Genomic DNA, 25,897 nt, shown 5'->3' on the forward strand with positions numbered 1-25,897 from the left:
TTGTTGTAATGGGCCAGGCGGGAAGCCTCACCCGCGATGCGCTCGAAAATATCGTTCACAAAGGAGTTCATGATGCTCATGGCCTTGGAGGAGATGCCGGTGTCGGGGTGAACCTGCTTCATCACTTTGTAGATATAGATGGAGTAACTCTCCTTCCTCGACTTTCTCCGCTTCTTGCCGCCCTTGGCTGGTGCTTTACTCAAGGTTTTCTTGGCGCCCTTCTTGGGAGCTGCTTTCTTGTCCTCAGGCATTTTCAAACTCAATTTCAGACCCAGGAATGACCCAAATCCGCTCCGAACTCGGATTAAATAGGCAGCCCCACAGCCCGATGCTAATGACGGATGGAGGAAGGCATTGATTGTGATTGGGTCATTCGGAGTGATACAACGTCACCTTTTCCATTCACTCTCTGATTGGATATCTGAAGAAACCAATCAGATTTAATACCTGCCACCAATCACAAACACGCTCACACTGCACATTGTCCGGTTTGAGCAATTTATTCCGAACTGTTGCAGTTCTGCTTCCGGCCAGTAGATGTCCCCAAACCCCGGGACATTGAAGTTTGCAGGTGAGAGAGGGACAAAAGATCAACTCATTCTTCACATTATGTTGCACGAGTGGGATTTAGAAAAACTGGGAATTGGAAACATTTGGTTGGACCAAATGTTGGTTGCATGCTGTATTAAATTTTGTAATTAATTTAGGGTGTATAGTCTATACTGACGAAGAATCCAACAAAATACAAGAAGACTTTAATAAGCTTGATGAAAGGCGGTGTAAATGGCCATTGAATTTCAATATAGAAAGGTGTGAGATGGTGCATTTTGCTCGGGGGAATAAGGAGGCCTCATACTGCTTGGAAAATAAGAGTCTAAATGTGGTAGAAGAGCGAAGGGATTTCGGGCTACAGATTGACAAATCAGTAAAAGTAGCAACACAGGTTGATGAGGCCACAGAAAGCAAACACAGCACTGGGGTATATTTCTAGAGGAATAGAATTGAAAAGCAGATAAGTTATGTTGAACTGTAATTTAAACTTTCAAACCTTCTGTCAAACTGTTAAACCTTCCCTTTCTGAAATCCGTGCTGACTATTCTTTATTATATTTTCGGTTTCTAGATGTTTTTCGATTGCTTCATTGAGTAAAAGATTCCATGATCATTCCTACCACCGACCTTTTGTTAACTGGCCTATAGTTCCCTGGACTTGTTCTATCTCCTGTTTCAAAATATATGAATCACATTAACTATCATCCTGCCCTTTGGCACTATTCGTTTTTGTGATGATTTTTTTTCTATATATGTAACAGTGCCTCTGCTATCTCTTCCCTTGCTTCATTTAATACGTGCGGATGCAATCCATCTGGACCAGTTTAACCACCCTTTCTAACTTAAATGTCTTGATATCTTTATTGACCTCTTCCTCTATATCATATTTACCCTGTTAATCTCCCTGGTAAATACTGAGGCAAAGTAACAATTCAATATTTCTGCCATTTCGCTGACATTACCTGTGAGTTTATCTTGTGCATCCCTTAGTGGCACTCAAACTATTCTGGTTTTCCTTTTGTTATTTTTGTGTCTGTGGAATAATTTACTATTTCTTTTTATATTCCTTGATAATTTGATTTCGTAGTTGCTGTTTGCTTCCCTAATTGTTTTTGTGACTTCTTCCTAACCTCTTCCTATTCGCTTTTGCCATCCTCTTATTTAATATCTATGAATGAGAAATTCTACCAGCTTTTTGTGTCTGTTCAGGGGCGGATGTTTGGAAACTATTTATTGTCGATGATTAAAGTACCAGAAACCCCAAACCCAAACTCCACAGAAACACTCGATTTTTCCCTCCTAGTGAAATAAGGCGCTATAATGGTGAGCAGAGCTCCCTTCCAAACAGTTCATTCCAACAGGTTTGAATCCCAGCACGGTGAATTCAGAATCACCAAGACTGGAACCGAATTTGATGATGTTCAGAGGGATAGTGTTTCCAAAACACAAACGGGTCTTATTTATATTTTTAAAATACTTTGAAAGGTCATTTCTTTCCACCATAACTTTGAATTTAACTCTTTCCCTTTGTATTATTATTTACACTGATCTGTACAGTGGACACGGGAAACAATTGCCCGGATTCAGTGAAATTAATAGATTTTCTGAAGTTTTTTCTCTCTGCTGATTCCCGTCCCTTATTTAAACTATGCCGGATTAACCTTTCTGATCTATTGAAGGGTCATAGTCCTGAACCGTTAACCCGAGCTTCCCTTCTCCACATATGCTGCCGGACCTGCTGAGTCTTTCCAGCATTTTTGGTATTTTTTTCTCTCTATTTTATCCCTTTCACTTTTGACGGTCGCCATTAAAACTTCCAGCTTTGTGCTCAGTTTTTATTTGTGTTTTAGTTCGATTTATTTGAATTAATCTAATTCATGTCCTGAGAAATCAGACAGAAATATTGCGCAATGTACAGTGAAATATAATGGGGCAAATTCACAACTTTTGAATCAACAAAACAAAAACTTTATTATGAGTCAGTTGTCTTAATTTTTCACTGTCAAAATATTTTAAAAAAACAGAGTAGAAGTTACAGAGAGAAACTATTTCCTCACATTGCACTTTGTCCTGTTTCTGTAACGACAGACAATGTGAATTTGTTCCACTCTGTTCGAGGTCTCGCTTACGGCCAGTCGATGTCAGACTGTATATTCATTCTGTATCTGTTTGCCTCCAGTACTGTCTGTGAGTGTGAGATTAATTCTCTATCTGTCATTCTCTGGTACTGTATGTGAGTGTTTGATTCATTCTGAATTTGTCAGTCTCTGGTACTTTGTGTGAGTGTGGGATCCATTCTGTATCTGTCAGTCTCTGGTACTTTGTGTGAGTGTGGGATTCGTTCTGTACCTGTCAGTCTCTGGTACTTTGTGTGAGTGTGGGATTAATACTGAATTTGTCAGTCTCCGGTACTTTGTGTGAGTGTGGGATCAATTCTGAATTTGTCAGTCTCTGGTACTGTGTGTGAGTGTGGGATTCATTCTGTATCTGTCAGTCTCTGGTGCTGTCTGTGAGTGTTGGATTCATTCTGTGACTGGAAGTCTCTGGAATTTTATCTCAGTGTGGGATTCATTCTGTAACTCAGTCTCTGGGACAAAGTGCAAGTCTGGATTCGTTCTGTATTCTTATTTCAGGATACAGCATGTTACTTGAAACTGTATCTTTCCTTCATTAATGTTTGCACGGTCCTTTGTCCAGCATTATTTTTTAAATATGGATACACTTCTGTATTTTGTTTCAATCAAACAATGTGTGAGGTTTGGTGTAGGATTACATCTTAATCTCTTGAAAGACTATTGCAAATGATAATGTATATTTCGATATTTTACCGTGAAATTATTGATCTGGTATTTATTGTGTAGCTCAGTCTGCGCTAATGGAATTGATACTTTATCTTTCAGGCTGACACTTTGTGCTATATTTGGACTGGTATGTCAGGAATAACTCAGTCCGCAATAATGGAATTGATGCCATACCTTTCAGCATGAGTTTGAAGTAATTATTGGAATCGTTTGCAATGTGTAGCTTCGTCTACACTAATAGGATTCAGACTGTATGTTTCAATATGATAATATGTATATACGAATTTTGGACTGCATACAATATGTAGCTGGGTCTGTACTAATGGAATTCGTACTGTGCCTTTCAGTCTAATACCGTGTAATATATTTTGATTGGTTTGTAAGGTGTGGCTCAGTCTGCAATACTGGGATTGATACTGTATCTTTCAGCATGACCCTGAATGTGATTTTTGGACTCTATGTAATGTGTAGCTCAGTCTGCACTAATGGAATTGATAATGCATCTTTCAATCTGATACTGTATGAGAATTTTGGACTGGTAACAAATGTGTACCTCAGTCTGCAGTAATGAAATTGATACTGTATCTTTCATTACGATACTGTATTCGAATTTTGGACCATATATAATGTGTCGCTCAATCTGCACTGTTGGAATTAATACTGTATCTTTCAACCTGTCACTGAGATTTTTAGACCAGTATATGATGTGTCGCTCAGTCTGCACTAATGGGATTGATACTGTATCTTTCAGTCTGATACTGTGTGAGATTTGTATACTGGCATGTAAAGTGTGGGTCAGTCGATACGAGTCAAATCGAAACTGTGTCTTTCAGTCTGACACTGAATGTGATTTCTGGACTGGCATCTACTGTGTACCTCAGTCTGCTGTAAAGGAATTGAAACTGTATATTTCAGTACGATTCTGCATGTGAATTTTGCACTGGTATATAATGAGCAGCTCAATCTGTATTAATGGAATTGATATTGTATCTTTCAATCTGATACTGTATGAGAATTTTGGACTGGTATCTAATGTGTACCTCAGTCTGCAGTAAAGGAATTGACACTGTACATTTCATTCTGACACTATGAAGTCTGTGGACATATATGTGAGTCAAATATGGGTAACATCTGAACTGGTATCTAATTTGTATCTCAGTGTACACTATTGGCATGAATACTGCATCTTTAAACTCATAATGTGTGTGAGTTGTGGGCTGGTATTTAATTTGAATCTCGGGGTACACTATTGTGATTCATTCTGTATCTATCAATCGGTCCCATGTGTCAGTTGTAACTGGTATTTAATTTGTAGCTAAGGCTGAACTAATGTGAGATTAACACAATGCCTTTCAATCTGATACTGGGTGTGATTTTGGACTGGGAATTATTTATCTGCCGGTCAGCGGTACTGAGTTGTTTAGAAATGGAAATTCCGTCTGTCTCTCCTGCTCTGTTTGACTGTTGGATTGGGATCAGTGTGGGACTGACTATTTCTGCTGTGTGAGACTGTGGAACTGATGACTTGTCTGTGTCTCTGTGCTCTGTGAGTGATAATGTACATACTGTGTGTGAGAAGGAGCAGGCTGCACTGTTCCTTGCGGAGGAAACATCACACTGATTCTGGGTCCTTCAAGTATTTGCCTGTAGAAAGAGAAATTAAGTCTTGTAACTCAAGAACAGGTCAGGTAGAAAATACAAAAGTGATCAATTGAATCTCTCTGTTAATAATCATTGTAATATCCACAAATGAAAACCAGTGATACAAACAGTGTCAGTGTCTGACTCCACTGCAGTACTGCAGCACTCAGCTTCTGTACACCAGGTGTGTTGGGCTGTTTTACAACAATTTAGTGACATCCAGACACAATCCAACACCTTCGCTGATCCATGAATGGGACGACCTGATGGGGCGGGGACCTTTGCACAGGTCAGGCTTCTAATCCCCTCTCCATGATGGGGCTAACAGTTCAACCAAAACCACAGAGCCGCTGTTTAAAATGTGTCCTTCATATTTCTCACATGATGCCTGCAATAGATGCTCTTTGTATAACTCCCCACATCCTTACTGTCCGGCTCTGTTTACTGTTCAATCACAAACAGGGCAGGTAGAAAAAAAATCTGATTTAGTACCTGGCACCAATCACAAACACGCTCACACTGCACATTGTCCGGTTTCAGCAATTTGTTCCGAACTGTTGCAGTTCTGCTTCCGGCCAGTAGATGTCCCCAAATCCCGGATCATTGAAGTTTGCAGATGAGAGAGGGACAGAAGATAAACTCATTCTTCACATTATATTGCACGGGTGGGATTTAGAAAAACTGGGAATGGAGACGAGCTGTTGGACCAAACACTACTTGCAACGCTGTTTTAAATTCTTGTAATTAATTTCGGGTATATTGTCTATATCGAGGAAGACTACGACAAAATCAGCTTGCAGAACGGCCGTGTAAATGGCCATTGAATTTCAATATAGAAAGGTGTGAGCTGGTGCATTTTGCCAGGGGGATTAAGGAGGCCACATACTGCTTGGAAATTAAGAGTCTAAACGGGACAGAGGAGCAATGTAAATCATCCTGAGAAATTAGAGAGAAATACTGCGCAATGTAAGTGAAAAATAATGGGGCAAATTCACAACTATCGAATGAGTAAAACAAAAAAATTATTATGAATCAATTGACTTCATTTTTCACTATCAAAATGTGCAAAAATACGAGAATAAAAGTTATAGACAGAAACTTTCCTCACATTGCACATTGTCCTGTTTCTGGAACCACGACAGGAAATGTGAATTGGTTCCGCTCTTTTACAGTTCTCGCTTACGTCCAGTAGAGGTCAGTCTCTGGTACTGTGTCTGGTGGGGTTCATTCTGTATCTGTCAGACTCTGTTATTGAGTGTGAGCATGGGGTATATTCTGCATCTGTTAGTTTCAGGTACTATATATAAGTGATGGTTTCATTCTGTATCTGTCAGTCTCTGGTACGTTGGGATTCATTCTGTATCTGTCAGACTCTGTTTTTGAGTTTGAGCATGGGGTATATTCTGCATCTGTCAGTTTCAGGTACTGCATATAAGTCATGGGTTCATTCTGTATCAGTCAGTCTCTGGTACTATGTGTGAGTGTGGAATTAACTCTGCAACTGTCAATCTCTGGTGTTGTATCTGAGTGTGGGATACATTCTGTATCTGCCATTCTCTGCTGCTTTATCTCAGTTTGGGATTCATTCTGTAATTCAGTCTCTGAGACAATGTGCAAGTCTGGATTCATTCTGTATTCTTCTTTCAGTTTACAGCATTGTATTTGAAACTATATCTTTAACACTTTAAATGATATAGTTCTTCATCGTGTATTTAATCTGTAAATATTAATTTTCTTCAATCAAACAACGTGTGTGAGTTTTGGAGTGGGATCACATCTTAATCTCTGAACTCTATTGTGAATGATAATGTAGCTTTCAATCTGTTCACAGTGAAATTATTGGACTGGTATGTAGTGTGCAGCTCAGTCTGCACTGATGGAATTAATTCTGTATCTGAGTCGAACACTGTATGAGATTTTTGAACTGGTATGCAATATGTAGCTCATCCTGCACTAAAGGAGTGGATACTGTCTCTATCAGTCTGATACTGTATGAGATTTTTGGCCTGGAATGTGAGATGTAGCTCAGTCTGCACTAATGGAAGTGATACTGAATCTTTCAATGTGATATTCTATGAGATTTTTGGACTGGTGTGTCACATGTACCTCAGTCTGTGCTAATGGAATTGATATTGTATCTTTGAGTCTGATAATCTTTGAGATTCTTGGACTGCTATATCATGTGTGTTTCAGTCTGCACTAATGAAATTGATACTGTATCTTTCAGCCTAATATTGTATGAGATTTTCAGACTGATATGTAATGTGTAGTTCAGTCTGTGCTAATAGAATTGATACTGTATCTTCCAGTCATCATTTATGAGATTGTTGGACTGCCATGTAATCTGTGTCTCAGTCTGTGATAATAGAATTGAAACTACATCTTCCAGTCTGATCATTTATGAGGTTTTTGGACTTGTGTGTAACGTGTAGCTCAGTCTGTACCAATGGTATTGATACTGAATGTTTCAGTATAATACTGTATGAATATTTTGCAATGCATATAAAATGTAGCTCAGTCTGCACTAATGGAATTGATACTGCATCTTTCAATCAGACACTATGAGGTTTTTGGACTGGTATCTGATGTGCAACTCAGTCTGCAGTAACATGACTGTGAGATTAATTCTGTATCTGTCAATCGGTGGTACTGTGTGTGAGTGTGTGATTAATTCTTTATCTCTCAGTCCCTGGTATTGTGTGTGAGTGTGGGATTCATCCTGTATCTGTCATTCTCTGGTACTGTGTGTGAGTGTGGGATTCAGTCTGTATCTGTCAATCTCTGGTACTGTGTGTGGGTGTGGGGTTCATTCTGTATCTGTCAGTCTCTGGTTCTGTGTTTGAGTGTGGGATTCATTCTGTATCTGTCAGTCTCTGGTACTGTGTGCGAGTGTGGGATTCATTCTGTATCTCTCAATCACTGGTACTGTATGTGAGTGTGGGATTAATTTTGTTCCTATCAGTCTCTGGTTGTGTGTGTGTGTGCGCGCGCGCGCGCGCGCGTGTATGAGTGATTCATTCTGTTTCTGTTTGTATCTGGTGCTGTAAGTGAGTGAGATGTTCATTCCATACCTCTTAATTTCTGATACAGTATGTGAGTGATATAAATTCTGTATCTGCCAGTCTGTACCACAGTGTGTGAGTGCGGCATTCACTCTGGATCTGCCAGTCACTGGTACATTGTGTGAGCATGGGATTCATTGTACATGTCAGTCTCTGGCACTGTATCTGAGTGTGAGATTCATTCATTATATTTAAGTAAATTGTATCTCCGTTTATTGTACGGCATTCAAAACTGTACTTTAATACCTTAATGTATGAATATTTTCCCCAGTCTTTTATTGGTAGGTACTGATACACTTCAAAATGTAATGTTGCAGGTTATAATCAGAGAATGTGGGCACTTTTTGGAATTCTATTAAATCTGTATCGATGGAAACACAATTGTGATTTGGTGTGTCTTCCAAATGATATGGTGACATTTTTCAAATTGTATATAATGTGTAGCTCAGTCTGTGTGAATGGAATACTGTATATTTCAGTCTGAATCTGTGTCAGTTTTTTTGTAGTGATATGTAATGTGCAGATCAGTCTGCACCAATGGAATTGATAATGTATCTTTCAATCTGACATTATGAGATATTTGGTCTGGTATGTTAAGTGTAAATCAGCCTGTACTAATGTAGGTGACTGTGAGATTCATTTGGGATCTCTCAGTCTCTGGTACTGTGTGTGATTGTGGGATAGATTCTGTATCTGTCACACTCTGGTACTCTATGTGAGTGCGGGATTCACTCTGTATATACCTTCTCTAGTACTGTGTGTGGGATTCATTCTGTCTATACCTTCTCTAGTACTGTGTGTGGGATTCATTCTGTATATACCTTCTCTAGTACTGTGTGTGTGATTCACTCTGTATATACCTTCTCTAGTACTGTGTGCAGGATTCACTCTGTATATACCTTCTCTGGTACTATGTGTGGGATTCACTCTGTATATACCATCTCTGGTACTGTGTGTGGGATTCACTCTGTATATACCTTCTCTGGTACTGTGTGTGGCATTCATTCTGTACATACCTTCTCTATTACTGTGTGTGGCATTCACTCTGTATATACCTTCTCTATTACTGTGTGTGGGATTCACTCTGTATATACCTTCACTAGAACTGTGTGTGGGATTCACTCTGTATATACCTTCTCTAGTACTGTGTGTGGGATTCACTCTGTATATACCTTCTCCAGTACTGTGTGTGGGATTCATTCTGTATATACCTTCTCTTGTGCTGTGTGTGGGATTCATTCTGTATATACCTTCTCTAGTGCTGTGTGTGGGATTCACTCTGTATATACCTTCTCTAGTACTGTGTGTGGGATTCACTCTGTATATACCTTCTCTGGTACTGTGTGTGGGATTCACTCTGTATATACCTTCTCTGGTACTGTGTGTGGGTTTCGGTCCGTATAAACCTTCTCTAGTGCTGTGTGTGTGTGTTGTATTATTTCCACATATGCAGTTTCTCATACTGTAGGTTAGTTTGGGATTCTTTCTGTATCTCAGTCTCAGGTAGTTTGTGTGAGTGTGGGATTCATACTTTACCTGTCAGTCTCTGGTGCTGTGTGTGAGTGTGGGATTCACTTTTTGTATCTGTCAGTCTCTGGTATTGTATGTGAGTTTGAGATTCCTTCTGCATGTCTCAGTCTCTGGTACGGTATGCTAGTGTGGGATTCATTCTGTGTCTGTAAAATTATTCTCTCTGTTTATATTATAGCGTTCAATAATTTAGCTTTAATATGTTAATGTTTAAATAGTTTTTCTCATTATTTAATTTGTAAATATGGATGCACTTTCGGATAAGATGCTGGAGGTTTTTAATCAGATAATTTGTGTGCTTTTTGGACTATGATTAAATCTGTATCTCTGAACACAAATTTGAATGATAATGTATCTTTCAAACTGATATGATGACATTTTTGGACTGCTGTGTAATGTGTATCTCAGTCTGCACTAATAGAATTGATACTGTATCTTTAAATCTCATACCATGAGTGTATTATAAACTGATATCTAATTTGTTTCTCATGTTACGCTGTCACAGCATTTCTCAATCTGTCACTGTATGAGAGTTTTGGACCTGTATGCAATTTGTATCTCATGCTACACTATTCAAATGGATACGACATGTATTAAACTCACATGTGTGTGAGAGTTCTGGTCAAGTATTCAATTTGAATCTCGGGTTATATTATTGCAATTCATTCCGTACCTTTCAATCGGGCACCATGTGTGATTACTATCTGGTATTTAATTCGTAGCTACTGTTAAGCTACTGTGGGATTGACAATCTTAAAGCATGACTTTGGACTGGGATTTTTGTATCTACCTGTCAGTGGTACTGAGTTAGGGGGAAATGGAAACAGCGTCTGCCTCACCTGCTCTGTTTCCGTGTTGGATTGAAAATGTGCCTCCGGATATTGGGATCAGTTTGGGACTGACTGCTTCTGCTGTCTGAGACTGTGGAACAGATGACCTGTCTGTGTCTCTGTGAATGATAACGTACCTACTGTGTGTGAGGAGGAGCTGGCTGCACTGTTCCTTGTGCCTAGGATGGAGGAAGCATCACATTTATTCTTGGACCTTCAAGTATTTTTCTGTCAGATGAAAAAAGTAACTGTTGTAACTCCAGAACCAGTGAGGTAGAAAATACAAAAGTGATAAGTTTAATAGCTCTGTTAATGATAATTATGTAAATCAGCGATACAAAGAGTGTCAGTGTCTGACTCCACTGCAGTACTACAGCACTCAGCTTCTGCACACCAGGTGTGTTGGGCTGTTTTACAACAATTTAGTGACATCCAGACTCAACCCAACCCCCGCACTGATCCATGAATGGGACTACCCGATGGGGCGGGGACTTTGTACAGGTCAGGTTTCTAATTCCCTCTCCCAGGAGAATAACCTTTCAACAGAAATATAACAGCAGTTGTTTAAATTGTGTCCTTCACACTTCTCACCTGGTGCCTTCAATAGATGCTCTTTGTATAAGTCCACACATCATTACTGTCCGGCTCTGTTTCCACTATTCACTCTCCAAAAACAACAAACAGGGTGAGACTGGAACTAAACCTGGAACATTCACTACTGGTCTGGGGAGAGAAAGCAGCAATGATTTTAAATAGCAGTTTCTTCTCATTCTGTCTCCCTTCCCCTGGACACACCCTGTACACCCACAGCCCGAGAATGACCTCTCCCTTCCCCCTCTCACTCCATGTTCCGGGACAAGTTCCTGATCCACTCCGCCTCTTACAAACAGCCCCGGACTCCGCCTGCCCTTCCCCCGGACTCAATACCGATCTCTGAGCCCATCTGCGGACACGGTCCCGATGCGATGAGCTGCTGTAACGAGGCTGCTCTTTGCTCCCTTCCCCCGGGGGCCGTGATCTCTCCATTCTCGGCTGTTTTAAACCATCTTCTTCCGCTCACTGAGGGAATGGCCCCAATAGGCCGAGCAGGGGGAGGGGATCGCGCATGCGCTCTTCCACTCACCAACAAGCAGCGCGGGGGGCGGGGCTGAGTCACGCATGCGCAGATATCTGGTTTAATTCCCAATACAAAAATCGATGGAAACTTTCCCCAATTGGAATTTTTCAGAGTCTGAGCAAAGGAAGTGGGTCTGGGGGAAAGGTCAGAGGGAATGGGGTCCACAGGCAGTGCAGGAACAGGCACCAGAATGGGAAACAGATGGGATTCCACCAGTGACTAACGCTGGAATCCAGACTGACTTTACAATCTCTAACTATTAAACTAGATGTTTCCATCCCTGCTGTTTCTCTCGGTATCTTTTGATGGTAAAGGGCCTTTCATCGATAAAATGGGCGGGTGTGAAATGAGCCAATGGATTCTGTTCATTCTTGGCCCCATTAACCATTAATTAACGTGTGACTCCGAAACTGGATGCAGGATTTCTCAAACCAATCCTGGAGAAAAATGGGATGAAAGTCGGAGTCCGTGTATTTGCTGGGAGCGTGTAGGATTAATATCTGACAGCAACAGTCCCATATTAATATAATCAGATTGAAACTCTCGGTCACTGAGAGTAATAGCGAACGGCCCTGATCTGCAAAACCGAATGTAGTACAACAGGCAAGAGAGGGTTAAATTCGGCCCACATTGTTTTGGTCACTCTCTGCACTGTCCCTGAGTGTGGGAAAAATAGTGTGTCCGTCTCTGGTATATCAGTGAGAGATAAGACTACATCTTCTGTCTCTACAACGGGAATTTCTGGATAAAACGCAACTTTACAAGTCAGTCTGGAACTGATACTGTTGCACGGTGCCTCTCCGCTCGCTCTGTCATAGTATCTGTCTCCCTTTCTCTCTCACTCTCCGGTGCTGTATATGAAGGTTGGATACTGCTATTGAGCGTGATATGAACATACTGATAGGAAGTGTAAGACTGACAGTGTGTGCTTCGCTTTCTCTCTCGAGTGCTGTTTTTGAAGGTGGAATACTGTCTGATATAAAACAGAGAGAATGGGCTGTCCGGGCCTCACCGTAACTGGGGATGTGTTCGGCTCCAGTCCCAGTTCATGGTCATAACCTTTTCACAGATTCAGGGTGAGAGTCTCTGTGAGACGGTAAAACTGGCGGAGAAAATCCGCTTCACAATTCAAACCCCAACACATGAGATTCTACAAATCAGCTGGAATAAGAATTTTGTAAACTGCTAATTAAGAGAGTGGATTTTCCGCTTTGGCGGTGGAGTAAGTCGGCGATAGCGGATCGGGCCCCCATTGTTCACTACGCCTGATTTTACTATCCATTGACACCAATGAGTTCACTAAAGTAACTGATATCAATCCAATACTTCAAATAAATTTGGAAATAACAGACAGGAATTATATTTTATCCAACAAATGCTTTTTGAGAAATAATACAAGATGTGATTCTAACATGAAATGGTTTGCTGTTATTAGTCGGGAAATAATATGATTTCAATATTAAATGTTTAATCCTGTAATGAATAAAATCAAATGCTCCATTTCGGTTGATGATTATTTCCCATCACACACACTGCCTGGTGGGATGGACTGAGGGTGAGCTGTCAGGGTCAGACAGCGTCCTGTTCATTGGGACATTTGTTTTGACCAGAACAGAATAATAATGGACCAACACCCGGACCGTTACTAACTGGTAAAATATTAATGTAATTTCAAACTCCAGTGGGGAGTTCCGGAGATCGTTTCCTCTCTGAGCTGCTGTGCAGCAATGTTTACTCACTGCAGGGAGTTTAATGCGACATGAGGCTGTGCCTGGTTACAGAGATCTATAAGGAAACCTCCTGATACATTTCTGAGACGATCAGGGGGCGGGAGATTTCACACGGCTACAGCAGGCCAAGGGAAAGCTCTCCTGCTCCTCCTTGCCCCACAAAATATGAGTTAAAAAGAAACTTCTCAGTGTTCTGGACCACTCAATGCCCATCGAAAGGGCGGCTCCTCCAACCATTTTTAGCCAGCATTAAATGGTTTCCTGTGTACGTCATAATAATCTGATTTACATATTACACGTGGTCAGACCGGAAACAGGTGGGTGTTGTTCTGGCCTCTCTTCTCAGGACATGACCCACGATGGTGGAGGCAGGAACGCCAGTGTTAAAGGGGCGGTAACGACCTGACACCATTTACAAGCCTCGACCACCCTATTTCCGCCAGGCGAGGATACTTAAATTCGGCCACACCTTTCCTGACCTACGCCCTAGAATGAATCTTCGAAGCCTAAAAGCTGGTCCATTTTCACAAATTGCATCGGTTCATAACACGTAGAGGGAAATTTTCACCATTGCTGGGGACTGAACTGGTAGAGCGGATCACCCGCCCCTTACAGAACCGACCCGATTTTAATTCTTGCTCCGTCACTTTACCGCCCAAGATGTGAAGGTGAAATTACCCCCTACGTCTCTGACCCCAAGGTTCGACAGGTGTGTGAAAGACATCAGATAGTGTTTGCCAAACACGAACATGAATGTGGGCGAATGGATCCGTGTATTCGGGTAAAAGCTGATAACCCACCCAACGGAGACTGGACCCCTATACCGTGGTGTCGAAGAGGAGTTCATCCCCAACAGCTCGGTAACACAGGTCGCTGTCCTCTATGGGCAGTTGTCCAAGATGCACAACGAGACAGATATCAACAGCTGCTGGAAGACCATCAATTCGGTCAAGGAGGCCCTTTGTTCCCCCGAAACTTGCTGGTCTTCCTGCCGAGGGAACTGTCCGCGGCCAAGTGTTGGCCACTGGCACAATCCAAGGTCCAGTATTTCATGCTGAGGTGCACACTGAAGCGAGGTGCGGCCTGCACAAAGGCTTTATGGGGAAAGGCAACCGTGTAAGGCTATCCCACCTTGCATTGTACAGCATGTGTTAGAAGATATTTACTGTGTTTTGACTTGTAATAATGGAATCGTATGATGTGTATTGTATTTGTTTTGAATTGTAATTGTAATATTTACATTGAACTGTGTGTATTCATGAATTTTATGAAATAAAGTATATTTTGAAATATTAAATAAAGTTCCAGTCTCACTATGTCTCTTCTTATTGGACACTGAAGAGTGGAAACAGACCCGAATCGTAAAGATGTTGGAAGTTATACAAATATCATTTATTGCAGGCATCAGGTGAGAAATAGGGAGTGTTTTCTTAAGGGTGATAAACTAGGGACTGTGGAGGAGCAGAGGGGTTTGGGTGTCCAGGTACACCAATCAATAAAAATAAGTGCTCAAGTGTAAAAAATGAATGAAAGATCCCAATTTCTAGGCTGTCATATCCCTAGGTAGCGCTGTCGGGTACTTTCCCAACTCTGTGGAATTTGCTGATACAATCAGGCCCCACTGCCTCCCTTGCTGGTGCATTCCATACATCCAGCGCCCTCTGCATTAAAAAATATAGATTCAAGCATTCTGCTCATCCTGTGCCCCAGGTTGAGAAGACTGAGAGAGGCAGGAGGACCCAGACCATTAGTCTTATGTGACATTGGACATTTCTGTTTTTAATTCAGATTATTGAATTTGCAATTTATCCACTTTTTTGTACATTTCTATTTTTATTTTTTGAACAAATTCTCCAAACCCTGTGCGCTGTGAGTGCTGACTCCGGGCCCTTTGATTGACAGCCCTCACCTCCGCCCGCCTCTGTCCTGGGCTGACTCCTCCTATCACGTGTCACGCGGCACCGTCTCTCATCTTTGCGCGCTGACATCGCGATGAGCACATGCATCTCCGGCCCGAGGGGCGCCGCGCATGCGCCGCGCGGTCCCTATGCCGCGTTCCTTCAGCAACAGGCGCGTCCCGGGAGGATGATGATGGCGGCCTCGGGTCGGCGGTCGGAGGGCCGCTGCTGTGGGCGGGGTCGAGACCGACAGAGGGAGGGTCCGCATCTGGAAGTGGCCTGGGCCCCGGGGCCTTGGAATGGCGCCGTGAGGCCGGCCCGGGCAACAGCTCCTCCGACTTCAGGCCCGATCGCCGTTAATGGGGTCGCAACCCCCGGGACGGAGGGACCGAGACCCCGGGACGGTGGGACCGAGACACCGTGCTGGAGGGACCGAGACCCCGGGATGGAGGGACCGAGACCCTGGAACGGTGGGACTGAGACCCCGGGACGGAGGGACCGCGACCCCGGGATGGTGGGACCGAGACCCCGGGATGGAGGGACCGAGACCCTGGAACGGTGGGACTGAGACCCCGGGATGGAGGGACCGAGACCCTGGAACGGTGGGACTGAGACCCGGGGATGGAGGGACCGCGACCCCGGGATGGTGGGACCGCGATCCTGGGACAGCGGGGCGTCGACCCCGGGATGGAGGAACTGCGATCCCAGGGATGGAGGGACTGTTACCCCGCGGACGGAGGGAACGCGACCCCGGGAGGGAGGGGCCGTGAACGCGGGATGGAGGGACCGCGACCCCAGGGACGGAGGTACCGCGACCCCAGGGACGGAGGGACCGCTACCACAGGGACGGAGGGACCGCGACCCCGGGATGGTGTGACCACGAACCCGCGATGGAGGTATCGTGACCCCTGGAGGGAGGTGGTCTTTCAGACCGTTCATGCTCTGTTGTGAGACCTCTGTGTGTGTCTTGCTCTGTTCGTGTTCTATTACATTGGCTCCCGGTGTGGCAATGCCTCGATTTTAAAATTCTCATCCTCGTGTTCAAATCCCTCTATGGCCCTCACCCCCTCCCTATCTCTGCACCCTCTTCCAGCCCTACAATCCTCCTGTTCAAATCCCTCCATGGCCCTCACCCTCTCCCTATCTCTGTAATCCACTGCAACCGATTTAATCTCCACCGACAACCGCATGTCTCGCCACCCTCAGTGCTCGGACTCTCAGTCCTGTATAACACACAGTCAGTGCTGGGACACTCAGTCCTGTTATAGACACAGTCAGTGCTGGGACATTCAGTCCTGTTGTAGACACATTCAGTGCTGGGACATTCAGTCCTGTTATACACACAGTCAGTGCTGGGACACTCTGTCCTGTTATGGACACAGTCAGTGCTGGGACATTCAGTCCTGTTGTAGACACAATCAGTGCTGGGACATTCAGTCCTGTTATACACACACTGAGTGCTGGGACACTCAGTCCTGTTATACACAGTCAGATAAATAAATAACTGCAAACTAAGAATGAAATCTCCAGGATGTGACGGTTTCCACCCCAGAGTTTTAAAGGAAACAGGTGGGGAAATTGCAGATGCATTCATCATAATTTCCCAAAGCTCTCCAGACTCAGGAATTGTGCCTTTGGATATGAATGTTGAAAATGTCACTCCGTTTATTTAAGAAAGGAAGGAGGGAGAAACCAGGACAATACAGACCTGTCATTTTAGAGTCAACTTGGATTTGTGAACGGCAGGTCATATCTGACTAATTTCGTTGGATTTGTTGAGGAAACTAACAAGGTGGACAGTGGATTGTCTATGAAGGTTTTCTATATGGACATTTGGAAAGGTTCAGCACAAGAGATTAATGGAATAAATAAAAGGCACAAAATTGAAAGTGACCTTGGTTGGGAGGTCGGAGAAAAGAGTAAGGAGAAAGGGAATTTTCTTTGATTGGCGGGATATGACTAGTGGTGTCCCCATGGATCTGTACTGGGGCCTCAGCTTTTCACCATATTTATCAATAACTTGGATGAAGGAATAGAGAGTTGTAGATCCAAGTTTCCAGATGACACTAATTTATGAGGCACAGTAAGTTGTGTAGATGGGAGCAGGAAGTTACAAAGGGAAAGTTTAAGTGAATGGACAAACTGTGGCAGATATAGTTCAATGTGGGGAAGTGTGAGATCATTCACTTTGGATGCAAAAAGGAAACATTGGAGTATTTTCTTAAAGTGAGAGACTGCGAATGGTGAAGGAGCAAAGGGATTTGGGTGTCCATGTACACAAATCACTAAATGCTAGTGTTGGAATACAAAGGGAAGGAAGTGATGCTTCACTTCTACATAGCCTTGGTCAGAGCCCATCTGGTGTACTGATCCTCACCAAGGATATATTGATCTTGGAGGGGGGACAGTGCAGATTCACCAGAATGATACTGGGCATTGAAGTGTTCAATTATGAGGACCGGTTGCATAAACTTGGTTTTGCATTCCTTTGAGTTTAGTAGTTTGAAGGGTGATCTGATCCAGGGATTTAAAATGATAAAGGGATTCGAAGTGGTAGAAACAGAAATTATTTTCTCTGGTGGGGCAATCCAGAACAAGAGGACACAACCTTAAATTTAGAGCTAGGGCGTCTAGGATTGAAATCAGGAAGCACTTTTTCACAGAAGGAGAGTGGAAACCTGCTCAGGCTGATTGAAGTGGAACCTGTGATATAATACAATTTTATGTCCTGTCAGACTTGGATATCTTGAAGATCCATCTTTTACAAAGGTGGAGGAGCTCAGTTCTAAGACGTATTCCACTCACGTCGTCATAAGTCCTCCAACTGTTTCTTTTATCATCGAGATATGAAGGTCAAAAACACTGTGTTTAAAAGAAAGCTGATTTATTTGACACTTGTACAGAATACTAAACTCCAGCCCAGTTAAAGGGGATCATTAACATCAGAAACAAACTCCAACTGTCAGAATGAACGTGGTTTCGTCCTGGATACAGCAATAACAGCAGAATCCAACTCCTGCAGTCGAATGTGAACTCGCTGGTGACTCAGCAGGTGGGATGACTGAGTGAATCCCATCCCACACACGGAACAGGTGATCGGAATTTCCTCAATGTGAATACGTTCATGTCTCATCAGATCCCATGTTCTTTTAAAGCTCTTCTCACAGTTAGAACATTTAAAGGGTCTCTTATCAGTGTGAACAAGTTGGTGTTCAATGAGGCCGGATGAACATGTGAATTCCTTCCCACACACAGAGCAGGTGAATGGCCTCTCCCCAGTGTGAACTCGTTGGTGTGTCAGCAGGGTGGATGACTGAGTAAAGCTCTTCCCACACACGGAGCAGGTGAACGGCCTCTCCCCAGTGTGAACTCGCTGGTGTGTCAGCAGGGTGGATGACTGAGCGAATCCCTTCCCGCACAGGGAGCAGGTGAATGGCCTCTCCCCGATGTGAACTTGCTGATGTCTCAGGAGGTGGGATGATCGAGTGAATCGCTTCCCACACACAGAGCAGGTGAACGGCATCTCCCCAGTGTGGACTCGCTGGTGTGTCAGTCGGCTGGATGACCGAGTAAATCCCTTCCCACACACGGAGCAGATGAACGGCCTCTCCCCAGTGTGAGTACGTTGGTGTGTCAGCAGATCACTTTTTCTTTAAAATCTCTTCTCACAGACAGAACATTTAAAAAGACACTTATCAGTGTGAACAAGTTGATGTTCAATGAGGTGGGAAGATTGAGTGAATCCGCTCCCACACACGGAGCAGGTGAACGGCCTCTCCCCAGTGTGAATTCGCTGGTGTGTCAGCAGGTTGGATGACTGAATGAATCCCTTCCCACACACGGAGCAGGTGAACGGCCTCTCCCCAGTGTGAGTACGTTGGTGTGTCAGCAGATCACTTTTTCGTTTAAAGCTCTTCTCACAGGCAGAACATTTAAAAAGTCTCTTATCAGTGTGAACAAGTTGATGTTCAATGAGGTGGGATGACTGAGTGAATCCCTTCCCACACACGGAGCAGGTGAACGGCCTCTCCCCAGTGTGTCTGTGTCGATGAGTTTCCAGCCGGGACGAGTAACTGAATCCCCTCCCACAGTCCCCACATTTCCACGGTTTCTCCATGGTGCGGGCGTCCTCGTGTCTCTCCAGGTTGGACGATCAGTTCAAGTCTCGTCTGCACAGAGAACATTTGTCTTGTTTCTCCCCACTGTGAATGGTACGATGTTTTTTCAGGCTGTGTAACTGGTTAAATTTCTTTCCACAGTCAGTGCACTGGAACACTCTCACTCGGGTGTGTGTGTCTCGCTGCTATTCCAGTCACAGTGATGTTTGAAATCTTTTCCCACAGATGGAACAGATCAACATTTCTCCTATATTTTAAGGCCGATAATCTTCAGGGGCTGGTGAATCGAGTGACTGTCAGATCTTGACGTGATGTTTGGTTTGAGTTTGTCGTCTGCAAATCCTCCCCTTCTAATGCCCTGTAAAAGGAGATAACAAAAGTCCTCACTGTGAAGACGGGATAGAAATTCAGAACAGGCAATTGTAGTTTCTATGGAACATTCTACCCGCTCATTCCCACAGACTGTAAATGCCCGTCCCGCACACTCACCCTCCTCCGTCTGCTGAAACGCAAACCCATCGCATCACTTGCAACAATTTTCCTTCTATTTAATTTTTCTGTCTTGAAGATCCCGACTCGGACTGGTTTCAGTTCTACACTCACTGCTCCCAACCCTCTCTTCCCCTGAAGGTGCTGACTCTGGCTGGATTCAGTTCTAAACTCACTGGTCCCCCTTCCTCTCCTCCCCTGAAGGTGCTGTCTCTGGTTGGATTCAGTTCTACACTCACTGGTTCCCCTCTCCTCTCCTGAAGATGCTCACTCTTGCTGTGTGTATATATGGTCTGCCCCTCATTTCGACACTATGTCCCTCCCTACAGCTGCCTGTCAGCAGTCCATATGTAATATCTCCAAAATTTGGCGACGGAATCACCCTGACCAGTCACCATTTCTCCTTCATTTAAAGACTATCCCTGACCTATCACAATTTATCCTTTATTTGCAGACACTCACTGACCAGTCAGCATTTCACTTTCATTTACAGACACTCCCTGATCAAACACCATTTCTCCTTCATTTATAGACACTCCCTGAACGTTCGCCATTTCTCCTTCATTTACAAACTCTTTCTCACCAGTCAGCATTTTCCTTCATTAATAGACGCTCCCTGGCCCATCACTATTTCTTCTTCATTTGTAGACAATACCTGACCTGACAACATTTCTCCTGCATTCACAGACACTCCCGGACCAATCACCGTTCCTCCTTCATTGACAGACACTCCTTGACCAGTTACTATTTCTCCTTCATTAACAAACGCTGCCTGACAAGTCACCATTTCTCCATCATTTACAGACTCTGCCAGAACTGTCACCATTTCTCCATCATTAACAAACGCTGCCTGACAAGTCACAATTTCTCCGTCATTTACAGACTCTGCCTGAACTGTCACCATTTCTCCGACATTTATAGATACTCCCTATCCCGTCACCATTTCTCCTTCATTTATAGACACTCCCTGACCTGTCACCAAGTCCTCTCCCATTTATAGATACTCCCTTACCAGGTGCCATTTCACCTGCATTTATATACACTCCCTGACCCGTCAGCATTCCTCCTTCATTTATAGACACGCCCTGACCTGTCACCATTTCGATTTCATTTATAGACACTCCCTAACCAGACACTATTTTTCCTTCATTTACAGACACTCCATAATCAGGCAATTTTTCCTTCATTTGCAGACACTCCCTGACTGATCACCATTTATTCTTCATTTACAGACATTCACTGACCTGACCCCATTTCTCTTTCATTGATAGACACTCCCTGATAATTCACTGTTTCTCCTTCATATGCAGACACTTCCTCACCCGTCACCATTTATCCTTCATTTAGAGACAATCCCTGTCCAGTCACATTTTTCCTTCATTTACAGACACTCCCTAACTAGTCAGCATTTCTCCTTCATTGACAGACACTCCATGACCAGTCACCATTTATCCTTCATTTACGGACACGCCACGACCAGTCACCATTTCTACTTCATTGACAGACGCTCCCAGAACGTCCCCATTACGACTTCATTTCGAGACACTTCCTAACCAATCACCATTTCTCCTTCATTGACAGACGCTCCCTGACCGTCCCCATTTCTACTTCATTTACAGACACTCCCTGACCAGTCACCTCCTCTCACCGCATCTCCCTCCAGATGTCCGTTCACTTGTGAGCAAGGCCCTTGCCATCCACAATCTTATTGCGGATGGCTGCATTTAGGAACATCGGAACAGGAGTTGGCCATTCAGCCCCACGAGCCGGTTCCGCCATTCAATTAGATCATGGCTGATTTATATCTTAACTCTATCTACCCTACTTAGTATCATAGCCCTTAATACTTTGGCCAAACAAAAATCTATCAAACTCAATTTTCAAATTTACAATTGACCCCCAGCCTCAACAGCTTTTTGGAGTGAAGAGAGTTCCAGATTTCCACTCCCCTTTGTGTGAAGAATTGCTTCCGGACATCACCCCTCAATGGCCGAGCTCTAATTTTAAGATGATTCCCCCTTGTTCTGGACTCTCCCACCAGAGGAAATAGTTTATCTCCATCTACTCTATCAAAACCTCTAATCATCTTAAACACCTCAATTAGATCAGTCCTTAATCTTGTATATTCAAGAGAATACAAGCCTCTACGCATCTGTGCTCATATTTACATAATTCATCACCATAAATACAGGATAGAAATTCAGAACACACAGTTCTAGTTTCTCTGGAAGATTCTTTTCTCCCTTGCCCATCCTAAGCTGTGAATGGCCCGTCCCACACACTCTCCCTCCTTGCCCCTATTAAGCTGTGAATGCCCCGTCCCACACACTCTCCCTCCTTGCTCCTATTAAGCTGTAAATCCCCCGTCCCACACTCTCCCTCCTTGCTCCTATTAAGCTGTAAATCCCCCGTCCCACACACTCTCCCTCCTTGCCATCATTAAGCTGTAAAACCCCTGTCCCACACTCTCCCACCTTGCCCCTACTGGGATGTAAATCCCCCGTCCCACACACTCTCCCTCCTTGCCCCTATTAAGCTGTGAATTCCCCCGTCCCACACACTCTCCCTCCGTGACACGTCTTCGCTGTTTGAAATCCAGATTCATGGCAGGATCTATTTTTCCTCCTTTTCTCTCCTGAAGGTTCTGCGTGAAGTTGGGTTTCGACCCCAGCCACTGATTGCCCTCCAGTACCCGGCCAAGTGGTAATTCTGCACCTGTGAGCCTGTACAGCGAGCTGCCGGCATTTCAACCATGGGGAGCAGCACAGTCACCGTCCCTGGCTGATTCTGACCGGCAAAGCTGAGGCCAACGGGAGCAGATCAACAACAACCTGCATTTGCACTGAGCGGAGTCTCAGCAACACCGAGTGCGGCTCAGACCACGAATCAGAGCCGGGGGACCCGGGGGATCGGGCGGGCGGGGGTCCCGGGACTCCATTACACCCATCATCCAACGCCTCCCCCGTCCTACCCGCCGCTTCCCGGTTTCTTCTCCCGTTTCCACCGAGTCCGACTCGGGAACAAAGGAAATGAGCGATGCGTTCCCAGAATACACGGCGGGCCTCGGGAGCATGCGCAGTCAGTGCGGAAAAATCAGCATCTTGGAGAGATAGAGGGGTTTCTGGGGCCCGGGGGATTGTGGGGCCTCCGGCCGACATTAGTCGCAGTGCGTCGGTCACCGTTTTTATTGCCCGTGTCCCGCACAGAACCGTTTCTCGAAATGCAGACTGAGGAATTCAGAGCCGGTTTGCTGAACAGACACTGACCGTACAATGAGGAACAGTGTTTTTCAAACTTTTTTTCTCGTGACCCAGTGGAAGAAAAACACTTCCCCCAGGGACCCAAACAAATAATATCTTCTGACTGGAGTTTTCATCAAATCCCAATAAAGGTCAATACATGCTCGCTCTTCTCTTCACTTCACTTCAAGTAATAACTAAAATTAGACATCCACGTTCCTTGAAAATCAATTTAAATACAGTTTAAGTACAATAAGAAACGGTCAGGTTGAGTTTCACTTATTTAATGTGGCGGATGGTTCCGCCTGTTGTACATGATCTCGTTCCAATCTGGATCACAAGATGAAAGCGCTCCACGCATATCAGGTGCGCTGTTGAGTCGGTTTCTTTCTTTTGTTTTTAACCTTGTCAGAGTCGAAAATCCCAGTTCGCAGATGTAGGTTGTTTTGAACGGCAGCAACAACAGAACACTAATCTTACTTAACAGAGGACATTCTTTGAAAACACTGATCGAAAAACATGACAAACTGAATGACTTGTGGCGTGCTTTCAGTGTGCTCACAGGTGAGTCGCATCCGCTGGTTTTCTTGCTCAAGCATCAAGTTTAGCTTGATTATTTATTCAGGATTTTCGAAAGCAAAAGGATCTTTCATCCAACGCTTTTCCATCAAATTTTCAAATCCTTCTGCAGGGAAGTAGTGATCAAAATGGTCAGACAGAGCAGCGAGATGTAACTGTATGGCACATTTCACTTCATTCCCTTTATCTTCATCGATGCTGTTCTCTCCACCCCAGAGGGCTGTGGATGTTCAGTCGTTTAATGTATTCAAGATTGAGATTGATAGATTTTTGGACAAGGAAATCAAGGGATATGGGGATCGGGCAGTAAAGTGGTGTGGAGGTACAAAATCAGCCATGATCTATTGAATGGCGGAGCAGGCTCGTAAGGCCGTAAGGCCTACTGCTGCTCATATTTCATCTGTTCTTATCCTGCCAGAGGTGCGGTGCCCAGAAGTGAACACCGTGCACTAAATGAGGTCTAACCAGAGCTCTGTATAACTGTGACATAACTTCCAGTCCTTTTTATTCCGGATCCCTTGAGATAAAAATCAAAATTCCATTACCATTTTAACTTTTTTTTGCATTTTTAGTGAATTCTGTATTTGGTCCCCAAATCTCTCTCCTCCCCCACAGTTCCTAGCTTTTCCGCATTTAGTAAATACTCTGATCTATCTTTTTTATGGTCCAAAGTGGATGACCTCACAATTACCCACGTTGAACTTCATCTGCCACAGTTTTGCCCACTCACTGAATCTATCAATGTCCCTTTGAAACTTTCTGCTCCCATCTACAATATTAATTGTGCCACCTAACTTAGTGTCATCAGCACACTTGGATATAAGGCTCTCTACATAAGAACGTATGAAATAGAAGCAGGTGTAGGCCATATGGCCCCACGAGCCCTCTCTGCCATTCAAACAGATCAGGGCTGATCTTCGACCTCAACTTCACTTTCCCTCCCGATCCTCATATCCCTTGATTCCCCTCGATTCCAAAAATCTATCGATCTCAGCATTGAATATGCTCAACAACTGAGCATCCACAGCCCTCTGGGGTAGAGACTTCCAAAGATCCACAACCCTTTGAGTGAAGAAATTTTTCCTCATGTCGGTCCTAAATGGCCGACCCCTTATCTTGAGAATATGAGCTCCAGTTCTTGACTCTCCAGCCAGGGGAATCAGCCTCTCAGCATCTACCCTGTCAAGCCGTCAAAGAATGTTATACATTTCAATGAGATCACCTCTCATTCTTCTAAACTCCACAGAATACAGGCCAATTTTACACAATATTTTCTCATACTGCAATTGCAGCAAGACTTCCTTAATCTTATATACCAAAACCGTTACAATAAAGGCTACCATATCACTTGCCTTCCTAACTCTCATTCGATCCTTTACAGCTCATTATTTCCAGCATGTTTTTCCTCTATTCCTTCTGTAGGGAAATAAATGAAGGCTGAAATCATTTTACGATAATTACTCCCGTTTATGTTTTGGAAACAATACCCAACTGAACTGCATCAAACTCAGTTGCAAACTTAAGAGCTTCTGAAGGAAATAAACTAATGAGAACACTTAATTACGATAGCTGGGAATCAAACCCGAGTCAACAGCTTGGAAGGCAGCTATGCTCACCACTATACCACCATCGCTGACCACCCAGCATCATAAAATAGTTGATAAACAACAGACCAAGAACAGACACTGCAAGATGTTGGATTTTTTTCTTCATTTGAACCGATTCCTGACTCACCATTTCTCGCTCTGTTGCAGTTCACGTCTCCGCCCATCAGATGTCGCAAACCCCCCAATCAATTGAAATTTCACAACAGCCAGTAATCTTTCACCTTTTCTCGGCCGCATCACCCATTTCGTGAGGTTAAATAATTACATTAAATGATGACGGAGACCGGACTACCAGCTGGGCACGACTGGCTGCTCAATATTCAAGTCTATAAGATCTTTAGAAAGGACAGAGAAGTAGAGAAAGGAGGGGGAGCAGCAATATTGCAGAAGGACAATATTACAGCAGTTGAAAGATAGAATGTCAGTGAGGGTGAGCGGGCAGTGTAAACACTCTGAGAGAGACCCACTACAAATGCCCCCACTGTACTCCTCCAGAAGGTATAAGAAGGGCGAGAGCGGGAGATTTCTTTATTCTGCATGAAGTATTTGTGAGATTGTGGAAATGTCTGGAAGAGGAAAAACCGGCGTTAAAGCTCGGGCCAAGGTCAAGCCTCGCACATCCCGGGCCGGTACTGTAGTTCCCTGTGGGCCGTGTTCACATGCTCCTGCGAAAGGGGAAATACGCTGAATGTGGGTGCCGGAGCC

At 43.9% G+C, this 25,897-nt stretch overlaps 1 long non-coding RNA gene and 1 pseudogene across 1 annotated transcript; both read right to left on the reverse strand.

Annotated features, from left to right (window-relative positions):
* Positions 1 to 2,496: 2,496 nt before the first annotated feature.
* On the reverse strand, positions 2,497 to 10,635 carry LOC137318045 (uncharacterized). The gene is made up of 2 exons (XR_010961801.1): positions 10,553 to 10,635; positions 2,497 to 4,996 (listed from the first exon to the last, which is right to left on the reverse strand). It is a non-coding gene; the product is annotated as an uncharacterized lncRNA (long non-coding RNA).
* A 7,392-nt stretch (positions 10,636 to 18,027) lies between these two features.
* Positions 18,028 to 22,826, reverse strand: LOC137318008 (zinc finger protein 271-like; annotated as a pseudogene).
* Between the last annotated feature and the right edge of the window lie 3,071 nt (positions 22,827 to 25,897).

Source organism: Heptranchias perlo, unplaced genomic scaffold (assembly GCF_035084215.1).
Source record: "Heptranchias perlo isolate sHepPer1 unplaced genomic scaffold, sHepPer1.hap1 HAP1_SCAFFOLD_64, whole genome shotgun sequence".
NCBI classification, from domain to species: Eukaryota; Metazoa; Chordata; class Chondrichthyes; order Hexanchiformes; family Hexanchidae; genus Heptranchias; species Heptranchias perlo.